The sequence below is a fragment of the Oryctolagus cuniculus genome, chromosome 20, assembly GCF_964237555.1.
Source record: "Oryctolagus cuniculus chromosome 20, mOryCun1.1, whole genome shotgun sequence".
In the NCBI taxonomy this organism is placed as follows: Eukaryota; Metazoa; Chordata; class Mammalia; order Lagomorpha; family Leporidae; genus Oryctolagus; species Oryctolagus cuniculus.
The window spans coordinates 12,644,348-12,659,110 of record NC_091451.1 but is presented as its reverse complement, the minus strand read 5'-3'; the positions used below and the strand labels follow the sequence as shown (position 1 = coordinate 12,659,110).

At 37.5% G+C, this 14,763-nt stretch overlaps 1 protein-coding gene across 22 annotated transcripts in view; it reads right to left on the bottom strand.

The window, feature by feature from the left end:
• The window catches only part of GPHN (gephyrin), a 566,685-nt gene that overhangs the window by 386,520 nt on the left and 165,402 nt on the right, over window positions 1–14,763 (bottom strand). Inside the window, exon 1 of one of the 22 annotated variants that reach the window (XR_011384861.1) lies at window positions 2,350–3,369. The exons of the other annotated variants lie outside the window; for them this stretch is intronic. The gene's annotated coding sequence lies outside the window, so the exon portion shown is untranslated. Of the gene's footprint in view, window positions 1–2,349; window positions 3,370–14,763 lie in introns of those variants that run through there. 22 annotated transcript variants of the gene reach the window in all.

Here is a 14,763-nt window from a genome sequence, read left to right as displayed (position 1 = left end):
GCAAGGTTGACAAAACTGGAGGAGATCATGTTAACTGAAATAAGCTAGGCACAGAAAAGGAAATACTGAATCTTCTTGTTCTGATGAGAAAGCTAAAAAAATTGACTGCATAGAAGTACATAATAGAATAATAGCAATTAGAGGTTACCAAGGGACCCAGGGAATGGGATACGCAGAGGTTGGATAATTGGTACCAAAGTACAGTTACATAGGAGGATTAAGATTTTTGAAATGTTCTATAGCACAGTGGTTTACAATAATTTATTACATATTTTATAAAGAACTAGAAAAGAGAAGTTCAAAGGTTCCTAATACAAAGAAATAATAAATCTTTGAAGAAATGGAAATGCTCAGATTTTGTCATTATATTTTTCATTATATAAATGTATTGAATTATCATACTATATTCATAAATACATAAATATTATGTCAATGAAAAAGAGATGCAGTGTATACCTAGAAAAGTTTTATTTTAAAAATAAATATGCAATTTTTAAAATATTTGGATTCCTTTTATACTTCTGAACATGTAGTATTTTTCAAAATATAGTATAAATGCCTGGCTCTTATCAACTGCCCCCTGTAGAGAAAGAGTTTTGCCTATCGTGTTCATTATTTCTGCAGTCCCAGGCCAAGAGTTGATGCTCATTAAATTTTTATGGAAAGAATAATTTAATGAATCAATATTTCATTTGTAGTCAATGTCTTCTGATGTTGTAGAAAAATCTTCCATTTCCGATACAACTCCCTACTAATGGACCTGGGAAAACAGCAGAAGATGGCCCAAGTGCTTGGGCCCCTGTATCCACGTGAGAGACCCAGATGAAACTCCTCAGCCTGGCCCAGTCCTGGCCATTGTGGTTATTTGCAGAGTGAACCAGTAGATGGAAAATTTCTCTCTCTCTCTCTCTCTCTCTCTCTCTCTCTCTCTGTTTTACTCTCTCTCTCTCTCTGTAACTATGACTTTTTTTTTAAAGATTCATTTATTTATTTGAAAGTCTGAGTTACACAGAGAAGAGGCAGACAGAGAGAGAAAGAGAGTTCTTCCATCCGATAGTTCACTTCCAATTGGCCGCAACTGCCAGAGCTGTGTGAATTTGAACCCAGGAGCAGAAGCTTCTTCTGGGTCTCCCACGTGGGTGCAGGGGCCCAAGGACTTGGGCCATCTTCTACTGCTTACCCAGGCCATAGCACAGAGCTGAATCAAAAGTGGAGTAGCCAGATGTTGAACCAGTGCCCATATCAGATGCCGGCACTTCAAGCCATGGCGTTAACCCATTGCACCACAATGCCAGCCACAAACTTTCAAATAAAAAAAATCTTTAAAAAAAATCACTGATTAGGTTCACAAAAATCCTGCATAAAAATGCTCATAGCAAATTTATGTGTGGCAGCCAATATCTAGAAGCAACCGAGAAGTCTTTTGATCAAAAGGCAAACCATGGACTATACATACAATGAATACTATTCACCAGTTGATATATGAGGAAAGCCAATCTGAAAAGGGCAGATACTTTCTGAAGTCCACTTATTTCATGTTCTTGGTAAAACAAATTATAATAATGGAAAATAAATCTGTTTGTAGCAGAGGTGGTATGATGATGTGAAGAGTGTGATTATGAAGTGAAGGTACAAAAGATATTTTGGGAATGATGGAAGTATTCTTTGACTAGAAAAGGAAAAAATTGGTTTTACTGTTTAAATACTTAAAATGATAAGATTTTTTTTTAAAGCTTTACTTATTTATTTAAAGGGCAGAGTTACAGAGGGGGGGGGAGAGGAGAGAGAGAAAGGAGAGAGGGGAGAGAGGGGAGAGAGAGGAGAGAGAAAGGAGAGAGAGAGAGAGGTCTTCCATCCACTGGTGCGCTCCCCAAATGGCAGCAATGCAGGAGCTGGGCCAATCCAAAGCCCGGAGCCTGGAGCTTCCTCTGGGTCTCCCATGTGGGTGCAAGGGCCCAAGACCATCTTCTACTGCTTTCTCAGGCCATTGCAGAGAGCTGGATAAGAAGTGGAGCAGCCGGGACTTGAACCAGAACCCATATGGGATATCAGCACTACAGGTGACAGCTTTACCCACTAAGCCACAGTGCCAGCCCCTAAGATAAATTTTTAAAAAGAGATAATAAAAATTAAATTAGGGTGTCAGCATAAATAATCTATCCATAAGTAAACTGTCTTTAAATGAGTAAGAATTACTTTGGGGCCAGTGTTGTGGCACAGTTGCTTAAGTCACAGCCTGCAATGCCAGCATCATATATTGGAACACTGCTTTTACTACCAGTTGTTGTGCTCCTGATCCACCTCCCTACTAATGCATCTGGGAGAGTACTTGTACCATCTTACACTTACATGGGAGACTCAAATGGAGTTCTGGGCTCCTGGCTTTGGCCTGGTCCAGACCAGGCTGTAGTGGCGATGATGGGAGAGATGGAAGATCTCTTTCTATCTCTCCCACTTTCTCTGTCATCCAACCTTTCAAATAAACAAAACAAACCTTTTTCTAAAACACAATCACTTGAATAAACTCATTTATATAGCAAAAGTTATAGTGGAATATTTCCAAATTATCTGAATTTTTTTTAACAATTGACCTGACAGTTTTCACAGCTACTAAAATATGGAATTATCCTATATCAAATTTCTGTCATTCTTTGGCAAAACAGTGAAGAGAATTCACTACTAAGTGCTACTTATGATCCTTGTCACAATACTGTATAAAAAATGTATAAATGATATTTTGGGATAATCAGAAAAATCTAAAAATAGATTTATATCACAACAATATTATATACAAATGAGGGTACTGTGCATAAAGGCCTTATTTTAAGATACACATGTGGAAATATACAGTGGTGAAGCACCATGATGTCCGCAACTATTTTCAAGTGGTATAGGTAAAAGAGGGAAGAAAAAAAGTGATACATGAATATGTACAAGGCATGTGCTATAAAATATTAATCATGAATCCAAGTGCAGACAGTACAGCTGATCATCATACTCTTCTCTCAACTTCTCTGAATGTCTGAAAGTTTTCAAAATAAAAAGTTGAAAAAAGAATTGAAGGCCGGCGCAGTGGCTCAATAGGCTAATCCTCTACCTAGCGGCGCCGGCACACCAGGTTCTAGTCCCGGTCAGGGCGCCGGATTCTGTCCTGGTTGCCCCTCTTCCAGGCCAGCTCTCTGCTGTGGCCCGGGAGGGCAGTGGAGGATGGCCCAAGTCCTTGGGCCCTGCACCCCATGGAAGACCAGGATAAGTACCTGGCTCCTGCCTTCAGATCAGCGTGGTGCGCCGGCCGCGGCGGCCACTGGAGGGTGAACCAACAGCAAAAGGAAGACCTTTCTCTCTGTCTCTCTCTCTCTCACTGTCCACTCTGCCTGTAAAAAAAAAAAAAAAAAAAAAAAAAAAAAAAAAAAAAGAATTGAAGCAAAAAAAAATTGATGGGTTAAAAATGATGAATTTATTACCAAATAATGTAGTTTATGTAACTTCTACTGAGATGTACACATTTTTACAGTGTAACACTTGGTGTCTTCACTATTCTTTGTCCTAAATGGTCTGACTAAAGTGTGAGTATAATCAATTTGACTTAAGGCTTTATGAAAGTCTACCATCAAGATGAAGGCTTTCTATCATACTTTATATAATACAAATATGAAGTAGAATTTGGTAACATAATTGCTGACAAGAATTTTTTAAATTATTCATTGCTATATTAAAGCTTCAACAAAAAAACTACAACAAAAAAGCCACACCATTAAAAATAACACTGTCTTTCTAGATGGAAACTATCTATAAAAGGTTCAATCTAGGAAGCAAGAGTTTTTGTGAATTTGTCTACAATAAAATATTTTTTTAAATATATTTATTTTATTTATTTGAAAGGCAGAGTTACAGAGAGAGAAGTAGAGAAAGGTCTTCCATATATTCTAAATGGCTGCAACAGGGAACTGGGCCAAGCCAAAGCCAGGAGCCAGGAACTTCTTCCGGGTCTCTCATGTGGGTTCCAGGGCCCAAGCACTTGGGAAGTCCTCTGCTGCTTTCCCAGGCCATTACCAGAGAGCCGGATTGGAAGTAGAGCACCTGGGACTCAAACCACAGCCCATATGGGATGCCGGTGCTATAAGCAGCAGCTTAACCCACTAAGCCACAGTGTTGGCCCCCATAGTATCTTAAAATGTCTGGCCAACCATATTCTTAACCTTTTTTTTGTTTTTTGTTTTTTTTTTTTTTTTTTTTTTGACAGGCAGAGTGGACAGTGAGAGAGAGAGAAAGGTCTTCTTTTTCCATTGTTCACCCTCCAATGGCCACCACAGTCGGCGCGCTGTGGCCAGAGCACTACACTGATCCGAAGCCAGGAGCCAGGTACTTCTCCTGGTCTCCCATGGGGTGCAGGGCCCAAGCACTTGGGCCATCCTCCTCTGCACTCCCAGGCCACAGCAGAGAGCTGGCCTGGAAGAGGGGCAACCGGGACAGAATCCGGCGCCCCGACCGGGACTAGAACCCGGTGTGCCGGCGCCACAGGCGGAGGATTAGCCTAGTGAGCCATGGCGCTGGCCCTTAACCTTTTAATATTCTGAAAAATACTGAATCAATAAAACTGAGTACCTACTACATGGCATCAGACCATGTTTCTATGTAAGAAAATTTATGAATATTCTTTTGAAGTATAAGAAAAATCATGAAAATACATTAGATAATTCATTGTTATTCTAAGCATCAGAATCATTAAGCAGGTAGCTGTGTGCAGTTACTTAGTACATACTATGAAAATCCAAGTCTCTCTCTCATACACACACACATACACACATACAACTCCCTGCTGGTGGCCTGAGAAAGCAACAGTACATGGGCCCAGTACTTGGGCCCTTGCACCCATGCGAGAGACCTGGATAAAGTTCCCAGCTTTTGGTTTCAGCCTGCACAAACCCACACCATTGTAACCATGTAGGGAGTGAAACAACAGATGGAAGGCCTCTATGTCGCTCCTCTCTCTGTAACATTGCTATTCAAATATATAAATAAATCTTTTAAAAAACAAACGAACAAGAATTCTACAATAAGAATTCTACAAAATTAAATGTTTATTCTATTTTGCTTTAAATAGGATAGAATCCACAGTGCAATGGTCGCCAAATTAAAAGGCACACATACCAGGGGATATGCAAAATTATCAATCAGGAAATAAAATGCAAGATTTTTTTATTTATTTTTTTAAAAATGATTATTTATTTACCTGAAAGCAGAGTTGGGGATAGGGGTAGGCAGAGCTCTTCCATCTGCTGGTTCACCCTCCAAATGTTTACAACAGCCATCAGACTGAGCTAGCCTGAAGCCAGGAGCTGGAAGCCAGCTCCACTGGGTTCTCCTGCATGGGTGACAAGGGCCCAAGTACTTGGGCTATGTTCTACTGCCTTCCAAGGTGCATTACCAGAAAGCTGGATCAGAAGTCGAGAAGCCAGGACTCAAACTGTCACTTTGATATGGGATGCCAACATTGCAAGCAGCAGCTTAACTTGCTGTAATACAATGCTGGTTCCTATTTTTCTTATCTAATTTTCTTTATTAGTTCCGGAGCCCCAACCGGGACAAGAACCTGGGGTGCCAGCGCCGCAGGTGAAGGATTAGCCTAGTGAGCCGCAACGCCAGCTCTCTTCATATTTTCTTCAACCTCTTATACTAATGGATTTCCTAATATTGAATCACCTATATTCCTGAATAAATATCTCTGGCATATTTTTTCAAGTACCTAAGGGTAGAGGTTGCAAATGGAAGGGAAGAAAGAAGGAGTAAGGAAGAGAAAGACACAGAGAGGAAATAAAATTATTAGTTAACTGGATAATCAAGATAAAAATCATATATTGATGATTATAGCACCCTTCCAATTATTGTACAGACCTAAAATTTTTCAAAATAAAAGGCTGTGTGCACTCTGGCCTCAGAATCTGCCCTTAAGGCATGAGGATCCGGCTGAAAAGCCCATGAGACTATTTCAGGCATGGAAAGCCAAAACACTCTGGCAATAAATAAATAAATAAATAAATAAATAAATAAATAAATTACCTAAATGAAAGATCTCCGTGAGTGAGATCCCAGTGGAAAGAACAGGTCTTCAAAGAAGGAGGTACCTTTCTCTGAAGGGAGGAGAGAACTTCCACTTTGACTATGACCTTGTCTAAATATGATCAGAGTCGGTGAACTCAAAAGGCTTCCATAGCCTTGGAAACTCATGACAAGAGCCTAGGGTGATTACTGACGCCATAAATAAGAGTGTCAATTTGTTAAGTCAACAACAGGAGTCACTGTGCACTTACTCCTCATGTAGGATCTCTGTGCTTAATGTGCTGTACGTTGTGATTTAATGCTATAACTAGTACTCAAACAGTATTTTTCACTTTGTGTTTCTATGTGGGTGCAAACTGTTGAAATCTTTACTTAATATATGCTAAACTGATCTTCTGTATATAAAGAGAATTGAAAATGATTCTTGATGTGAATGGAAGGGGAGAGGGAGCAGGAAAGGGGAGGGTTGTGGGTGGGAGGGAAGTTATGGGGGGGGAGCCATTGTAATCCATAAGCTGTACTTTGGAAATTTATATTCATTGAATAAAAGTTAAAATAAATAAATAAATAAAAGGCTGTGAAATTTGGTACAAAGAAGATATGAACTGTTCAGCCAACTTATATATGCAAGAATTAAAAACATAAAAACAAATCATACTGACAAGTTGCAAGAAAACAAGAAATGCTATTGGGAAGTTAAAATGCAGTAAAGCAAATGATATTCAATATAATGGATGTATAGTAATTCAAGGAAATTTTTCAATCATATATCTCCTGTACTGAACTCTAAATTTCATTTGAAAAAACAATCATACTACATATGGTTTCATACTTAATCTCCAAAGTCTAATGCAATAATAGCATATAATAGACATTCAATATACTTAGTATATGAAAAAAATTAAAACCAAATTGCTTACATATTACATTTGAATGTCCTGAAAAGGCCAACTCTAAAATATAATTGCATTTATAAATTTTAATGAATAGAGTAATTCCTCTCTTTTTTCCAGTTTCTTTTATTTTTTTAATTAATTAATTTAAGGTAAGCAAATTTTATGTATTTCATATATATAGACTCAGGAGCACCGTGATACTTCCCACCCAGACCTCCCTCCTGCCCATGCTCCCATCCATCCTTCTCTTTCCTCTAAGAAAGACCTCTCTTAGTGCCACGTTCAAGAAGAGATATGTTCTAATTGAGAAATATTTTATCATAAAGAATTATAGTGTATTGCCAATTGGTATAATTTTTGAAAACCTGTAATATAATCATTTGAACTTACATTTTAAAAGGCTCTTTGACAGTTCAGATAACATTACAAAATATTGCATACATTAGTGAGTGAGCAAATGAAAAACTCCTTTCAAGTTGCTTACTAAGTTTAAATTCCCAATAATCAAGAGGTAATTCAACATATTCCAAATATTTGTTATATAATTATATATTATATATTATTTTATAATCACATAATCATAAAAATAATTTTTATCTTTCATCTACTTCTACTGAGATATCATACATTAAGAAACTACAATATCAAACAAATCAGTGTTTTAAAAAAATCTGGCATAGGAAAATCCTTCTGAAACATATGACTTAGAATCAATTTTGGGGGTTGGCATTGTGGCAAAATGGGTCAAGCCATCAACTGCAATAATGCATCTCATATGGGCAACAGTTCAAGTCCCTGCTGCTTCACTTCTGATCCAGCTCCCTGCTAATGCACTTGGGAGAACAGCAGAGGATGCCCCAAGTACTTGGGCTCCTGAACCTACACTGGAGACTCGGAAGAAGCTCCTGGCTCTTGGCTTCCACCTGGTCCAGTCATTGCCATTGTAACCATTTGGGTAGTGAACCAGCAGATGGAAGATTTCTTTCTCTCTCTCTCACTGCCTCTTCCCTCTCTGTAACTCTACCTTTCAAATCAATAAAATAAATCTTGTTTAAACACTTTTAATTCTTAGTGGCAGTTTTATTAAGGTTTTTTCTAAGTAATAAAATCATTTTATAACAACTGAAAAATACAAAAGCAGAAAATTGAATAAAGTATCTATAATACTAGTGCTCAGAAGAACTCTATTATTCTAACATACTCGTTATATATATATATATATATATATATATATATATATATATATATATATATGTTGTTACACAAAAATTACTATTCATTGCATTTTAGATCAATCTATACATAGCAATATCAAGGTAAGTATTTTCTACATCACATTAAATATTTACAAAAACATTTATAACGGATGATCTGTAAATCTCTAATCTTTTTCCTGTTGTCAGGCATATTCTTTTCCTTATTGTTTTCTTCTTATAGAAAGCGCCACAGAAGAATGAGCTTCTTTAACCATATACTTGATTATTTTCTTTTTATGCATTTTTGTGTGATTTATTTCTTGAGCTCTCTTTCATATTTCTGATCATTTTTTCTCTTTAATGTAATCAGGAATTTTCCTCAACCCATTTTTTACTTTATTATTTCTCTATTGCATCTGCTCTGCTCATTACACCACTCAATTTTTAATTTAATTATTTTCTTTTAAATTATAGAAATTGTACTTGGTTCCTCTTTAAATTTTCTTGCAATTTTAACAGTTTCCTGGTCCCTGTTTTTCCCTTACACTTTTGCTTTTAAGTTTTATTGTGTTTAATACTGTAAGTGGGGCCAGTGCTGTGGTGCAGCGGGTTAACACCCTGGCCTGAAATGCCGGCATCCCAAAATGGTGCCGGTTTGAGACCCAGCTGCTCTACTTCCAATCCAGCTCTCTGCTATGGCCTGGGAAAGCAGTAGAAGATGGCCCAAGTCCTTGGGCCCCTGCACCCATGTGGGAGACCTGGAAGAAGGTCCTGGCTCCTGGCTTCAGATCCACACAGCTCCGGCCGTTGTGGCCAATTAGGGAGTGAACCATCAAATGGAAGACCTCTCTTTCTCTCTCTGCCTCTCCTTCTCTCTCTGTGTAACTCTGACTTTCAAATAAATAAATAAATCTTTAAAAATAAAAAAAACACTATAAGTAAATAAGCATAGTTGTTTTATCTGCTATATCTAATTATTCTAACACTTTATGTCTAAACAGAGTTGATTCTCTTGTCTAGTATTCCAGCAAATTCACACTCACAGTGTATCATTTCCATGTGTTTTTTCCAAATTTATTAGTAAGTAAATTTTAATACTTCTTTGAATTTAAAGGTAAATGTCTATTAACCAGAGATTTTGCATTTGTTTTTGTCAAGTACTGAGAAGCACTATCAATTATGGACTACTTTACACTAAATTTATATATTTAACATTTCTATGTACAGCATAGATTATGTGAATCTGAATTATAAACTCATTCAAAGGTCAATTTATGTTTACTACTTCCTAGGAACTTTCATAAATCTGTTACTTCCAGCTCAGAGGTAACCTTCTTTCCATTTTCCAGTCCTATAGGAATGAGAGTGTTTAGGGGGAATTAGATAGTTGATTAATCTCCTTAATGTGTTCAACGGAATGGCATACAAAAAAGAAATATGAAAGAAGCACAAAGTAAGATATATATTGATTACATTTGCTGGTTGAAGACAGTAATCAATTTCTTGGAATTATACCACAGTTTTAAAATAATTTCACGGAGGGAGGGCGAGAATAAATTTTTCTCTTAACATTCTTAACAGAAATTTTCTTTAATTAAGGTGATGATTTTAAATAGCAAACAAATTAACCTACCAGAACTCTAAATTTAAAGAAGTAATATATATTATAAGAAATACATTGAACAGTTTTTATGCTTATTTAGAAACTGGATATTTCAATGAAATAATGTAATCACGATAATGAGAATCCTTTCTAAAACAGGATTTAACATTATTTTAATGATATAATGTAATGTTTTAGAAATAAGCTTTCTGTATCAACGTCGTTCTGCTCAAAGCAAGACATATGCTGCAAAAAAATCAAGAGTCAACAATGCAGGGGCCAACACTGTGGTGCAGCAGGTTAAAGCCCTGGCCTGAAGCGCCAGCATCCCATATGGGCGCTGGTTCCAGTCCCAGCTGTTCCTCTTTCGACCCAGCTCTCTGCTATGGCCTGGGACAGCAGTAGAAGATGGCCCAAGTCCTTGGGCCCTTGTACCCACATGGGAGACCCGGAAGAAGCTCCTGGCTCCTGGCTTCGGATTGGCGCAGCTCAGGCTGTTGCAGCCATTGGGGGAGTGAACCAGCAGATGGAAGACCTCTCTATCTCTAGCTCTCTCTACTTCTCTCTGTCTCTACCTCTTTCTGGCCTCTTTCAAATAAATAAAATAAATCTTTAAAAAAAAAGAGTCAACAATGCAAAGATTTCCAAGTATTTCCATTTTTCATATTGTACTCTATAATACTTTTGGGTAGTTAGCAGAACAGATGGCTCAGAAGGATAAATATTTGTACCTTAACATTTTAAGTAGAGACTATACATATAACAGCAGAATAACTTTATAATAGGATGACTTCTCTGACAGCAGACTGTTCTCATGGAGCTATTCTGGGGTAGAAAAAAGTCTGTTTTACTTTAACACTTTAAAATAAGACAAAGAAGATAATTTTTGAATTAATGGTTCTTGAATTCCTAACTTGGATTTGAGATAGTCTTTCGGGGTGATGTTCAGGAATGAATATAGACAGGATGAAAACCAGTTTCCTATCACCTTGGTGTATCTTTTCAGAACTCACTGCAATCTTGAAGAGTCAGATCTAGCTTCCAGATCAATTTTACTATTTTAAATATTCTATAAAGGATGGGTCTCATTTGGCTATGGTTCTGGGGTAGACAAAAAGTTCTAATTCCAATTTCAAATAAAGTATCAACAAATTCAGACATTAGAATTCTTAAGTTTGTAGTCTGCTCTGATTCTAGTCAGCATGGATTCCTGTAAGAGTCTTCCAGAGAATCAAATGAATTATCTTTTTGAACCATGAAAACCCAAGATATTTCATTAATGCTCCTATGTCCTGGTAGTTATTAAAATAGAAATGTTGTTAAAAACTTATTTAAGGAAATGGCTGAGCCAGTTAGAAGACCATAAGTAAAAAGGAGGGAAAGATGATATCTGTTTGATCCTAGTGGCTTATGCTGATGTATGACATACAGCCTGGTTATCACAGGACCCTATAATGACAGCTGCAAATTTAGAGTTAAATTTGGATATGAACTCATATCACACAAAATTCAAACACAATCAAAAATTCCAAAAAAGAAAACTAGGAAAAACAAACAAAATTCAAATAGAAGTTAGTTGACAGACAAGAAAAAAGAAAGGGCAAAGAAAAAAGGCTCCCCTGAGAATTAATATCAAAAACTCACATTAATGGAGGTTTAACGGTCTGATTCAAAACTTTCAAAAATTTAGCATTTTCAGATAGGTATGAGACTAATATGCAATGGAAAATCAAATTCTTCTGTGAAAGAATGAACTTCATACTTACAAAACACATACCTCAACAATAAACTTAAACTTATTTGAGTTATCAATAAGTTTAAAATAAAGAAAAACTGTGGTGAACAGTTGGCCCAATCGTTATATTGCTACTTCAGATGCTTGCATCCCAAAGCAGAATACCTGGTTTTGAAGCTCTGCTCTGGTTCTGATTCCAGATACCTGCTAATGTACACCTTGGCAGGCAGTAGTGATGGCTCATGTACTTGGGTCCATGCCACCCATGTGGGAGACCTGAACTGAGGTCTTTACCTTACTGGCTTTACCCTGGCCCAGGCTGGCTGTTGTTGGCATCTGGGGAATTAATTAGTGGAAAAAGATCCATCTTCATTGTGAGGAAAGAGTGAGCAGGAGAATCTTAGCAAAGCACACCGCTGTGAATGCTGGCAGCCCTTCTTACTGCAGAGTTCACAACTGCCTCAGCTTTGGAGTCCAGTTAAATGAACCACTTGGGGTCTACATGGTAGCACTGCTACAGAAAGGAACTCGCATTGTTTCCCTTCCACCCTCCATTGCACAGGATGCTACAGCCTTGAGAACAAAGACACTGAAGTTTATAGGAAACCTCAAAAGACCCAGAACAATGAAAGAAATCCTGAACAAATATAGTAATAAAAACTGCAGGGTACTAGCATAAAAAACAGATCTATAGACAAATGGAATAGATTAGAAAATCCAAAAAATAATCTGTGCATATATAGCCAACTGATTTTCATCTAAGGTACAACGAATATGCATTGGAGAAAGGACTGTCTCTTTAGCACGGGTGTTGTGGCAGAGCAGATAAAGCTGGCACTGCCAATGCCAGCACTCCATGTGGGCACCAGTTCGTGTCCTAACTGCCCCACTTACAATCCAGCTACCCACTAATGGCCCGGGAAAAGCAGCAGAAGATGGCCTAAGTGTTTAAACCCCAGTCACTCACATGGGAGACCTGAAAGAAGCTCCTGGCTTCAGCCTAGCCCAGCCCTGGCCATTTTAGCCATCTGGGGATTCACGATCAGTGGATGGAAGATCTCTGTCTCTCTCTCTCTTTTTCTGTAACTCTGTCAAATAAATGAATAAATCTTTTTTAAAAAAATTAGAAAGGACTGTCTCTTCAATAAATGTTGTTGGAGAAACTGGAGATACATATGTAGAACAATGAATCTAGACCTCTACCTCTCACCATATACCAAAAAGAAACCCAAAATGAGTCAAAGATCTAAATGTAAGACCGCACACTAGATAACTGCCAGAAGACAACACAGTGCAAACACTTAAAGACATTTTTGCAGACAAGTATTTTTTGAGAGACAATGACATGATCAGCCCTTGTCTAGACTGTTGAGGAACAACATATTATTTTATTCCTTTTAGTATTTTTGTTGTTGTTGTTGCTCTGTTTGTTCTACATAAGACCACTGGTTGAACTCTGTAATCAATGCACAATCATTCTTAGGCATATAAAATTAACAGAAAAGTGATCTCTGTTAAACATAGGAGTGGGAATAAGAGAGGGAGGAGATATATAGGTTGGCACATGCTCACTCGGACTTACCTCCAAAGGTGGAACTAGAAATGTGCCAGGGGATTTCAACTCCAATGAGGCAGGTACCAATGCCAACGCACTTGGTAAAGTGATAAGTATAAATACACAACCGATCAAAAAGATAGGGTATGTGTCAATGAGATTTCACAAATAAGACCAGTGTAAGCAACTAATGAAGGATAGAATTAAAAGGGAGAGAATGATCCTGCGGGGGAAACAGGACACACAGCAGACTCATAGAATGGCAGCACTCCTGCCTCAGAATCAACCCTTGGGACATTCAGATCTGGCTAAAAGGTCCATGAGAGTCTCACGGGCATGGAAAGCCATGACACGGTGGCAAAAAACAATCTAAATGAAAGATCCTGGTGAACAAGACCCCAGCAGAAGGAACAGGCCATCAAGGAGAGAGGCGCCTTTCTCTGAAGGGAGGAAGGAACCACCACTGTGATACGGCCTTGACTAAACAAGTTCAGAGTCGGTGAACTCATGGGGCTTCCATAGCCTAGACAGCTCATAGCAAGAGTCTCGGGTGATTGCTGACATCATAAATAAGAGTGCCAATTGTTAAATCAACAACGGGAGTCACTGGGTACATGCTCCCCATGTAGGATCTCTGTCCTTAATGTGTTCTACTATGAAACTTAAAAACAACACTACTAGTCCAACAATACCCTATACCTTGTGCGATTGTGTGAGTGCAGCCTGTTGAAATCCTTGCTTAGTATATACTAAGTTGATCTTCAGTATATGAAAGTAATTGAAAATGAAACTCGATGAAGGGCGGGATGGGAGAGAGAGTGGGAGAGGGGAGGGCCACAGGAGGGAGGGAGGTTGTTGGGGGGAGCCACAACAATACAAAAGTTGCACTTTGTAAATTCACATTTATTAAATAAAAAAATAACTATATAACAAACAAAAAAAAGAAAAAGAAAAAAAAGAACTTAATACTTAACCCTTTTAGTATTTTTTATGTTCTACTTAAAACTATTGGTTGAACTCTGTAATTAATACACAATTACTCTTAGGTGTTTAATTAATGCTATAACTAGTACTCAAATAGTATTTTACACTTTGTGTTTCTGTGTGGGTGCAAACTGTTGAAATCTTTACTTAATATATGCTAAATTGATCTTCTGTATATAAAGATAATTGAAAATTAATCTTGATGTGAATGGGAGGGGAGAGGGAGTGGGAGAGGGGAGTGTTGTGGGTGGAAGTTATGGGGGGGGGCATTGTAATCCATAAGCTGTACTTTGGAAATTTATGTTCATTAAATAAAAAAAAAGGCCCTAAAAGCACCAGTAATAAAAGCAGAACTAAACACAGGATATTTTACCAAATTCAGTACAGCAAAAGAAATAAACAGCAGAGTCAAGAGACAACATACACTATGAGAAAAATATTTGTAAAATATTAATCCGACAAAGGGTTAATATTCAAATATATAAAGAATTCAACCGCAGCAAATAATCTGATTTTAAAATGGGCAAATGATGAACAGACATTTCTCAAAGGAAGGGCATGGAAATGTTCAATATGTATATTTTTAAAAATGCTTAACATTAGTCATCATCAGCTAAAAGCAAGTCAAACTATAATGAGACTTCATCTATTTCTGGCCAGTATGACTACAATCAAAAAGACAAAACATAAATAAATAGATAAAAACTACTAGTGGGAATGTAGAGAAACAGGAA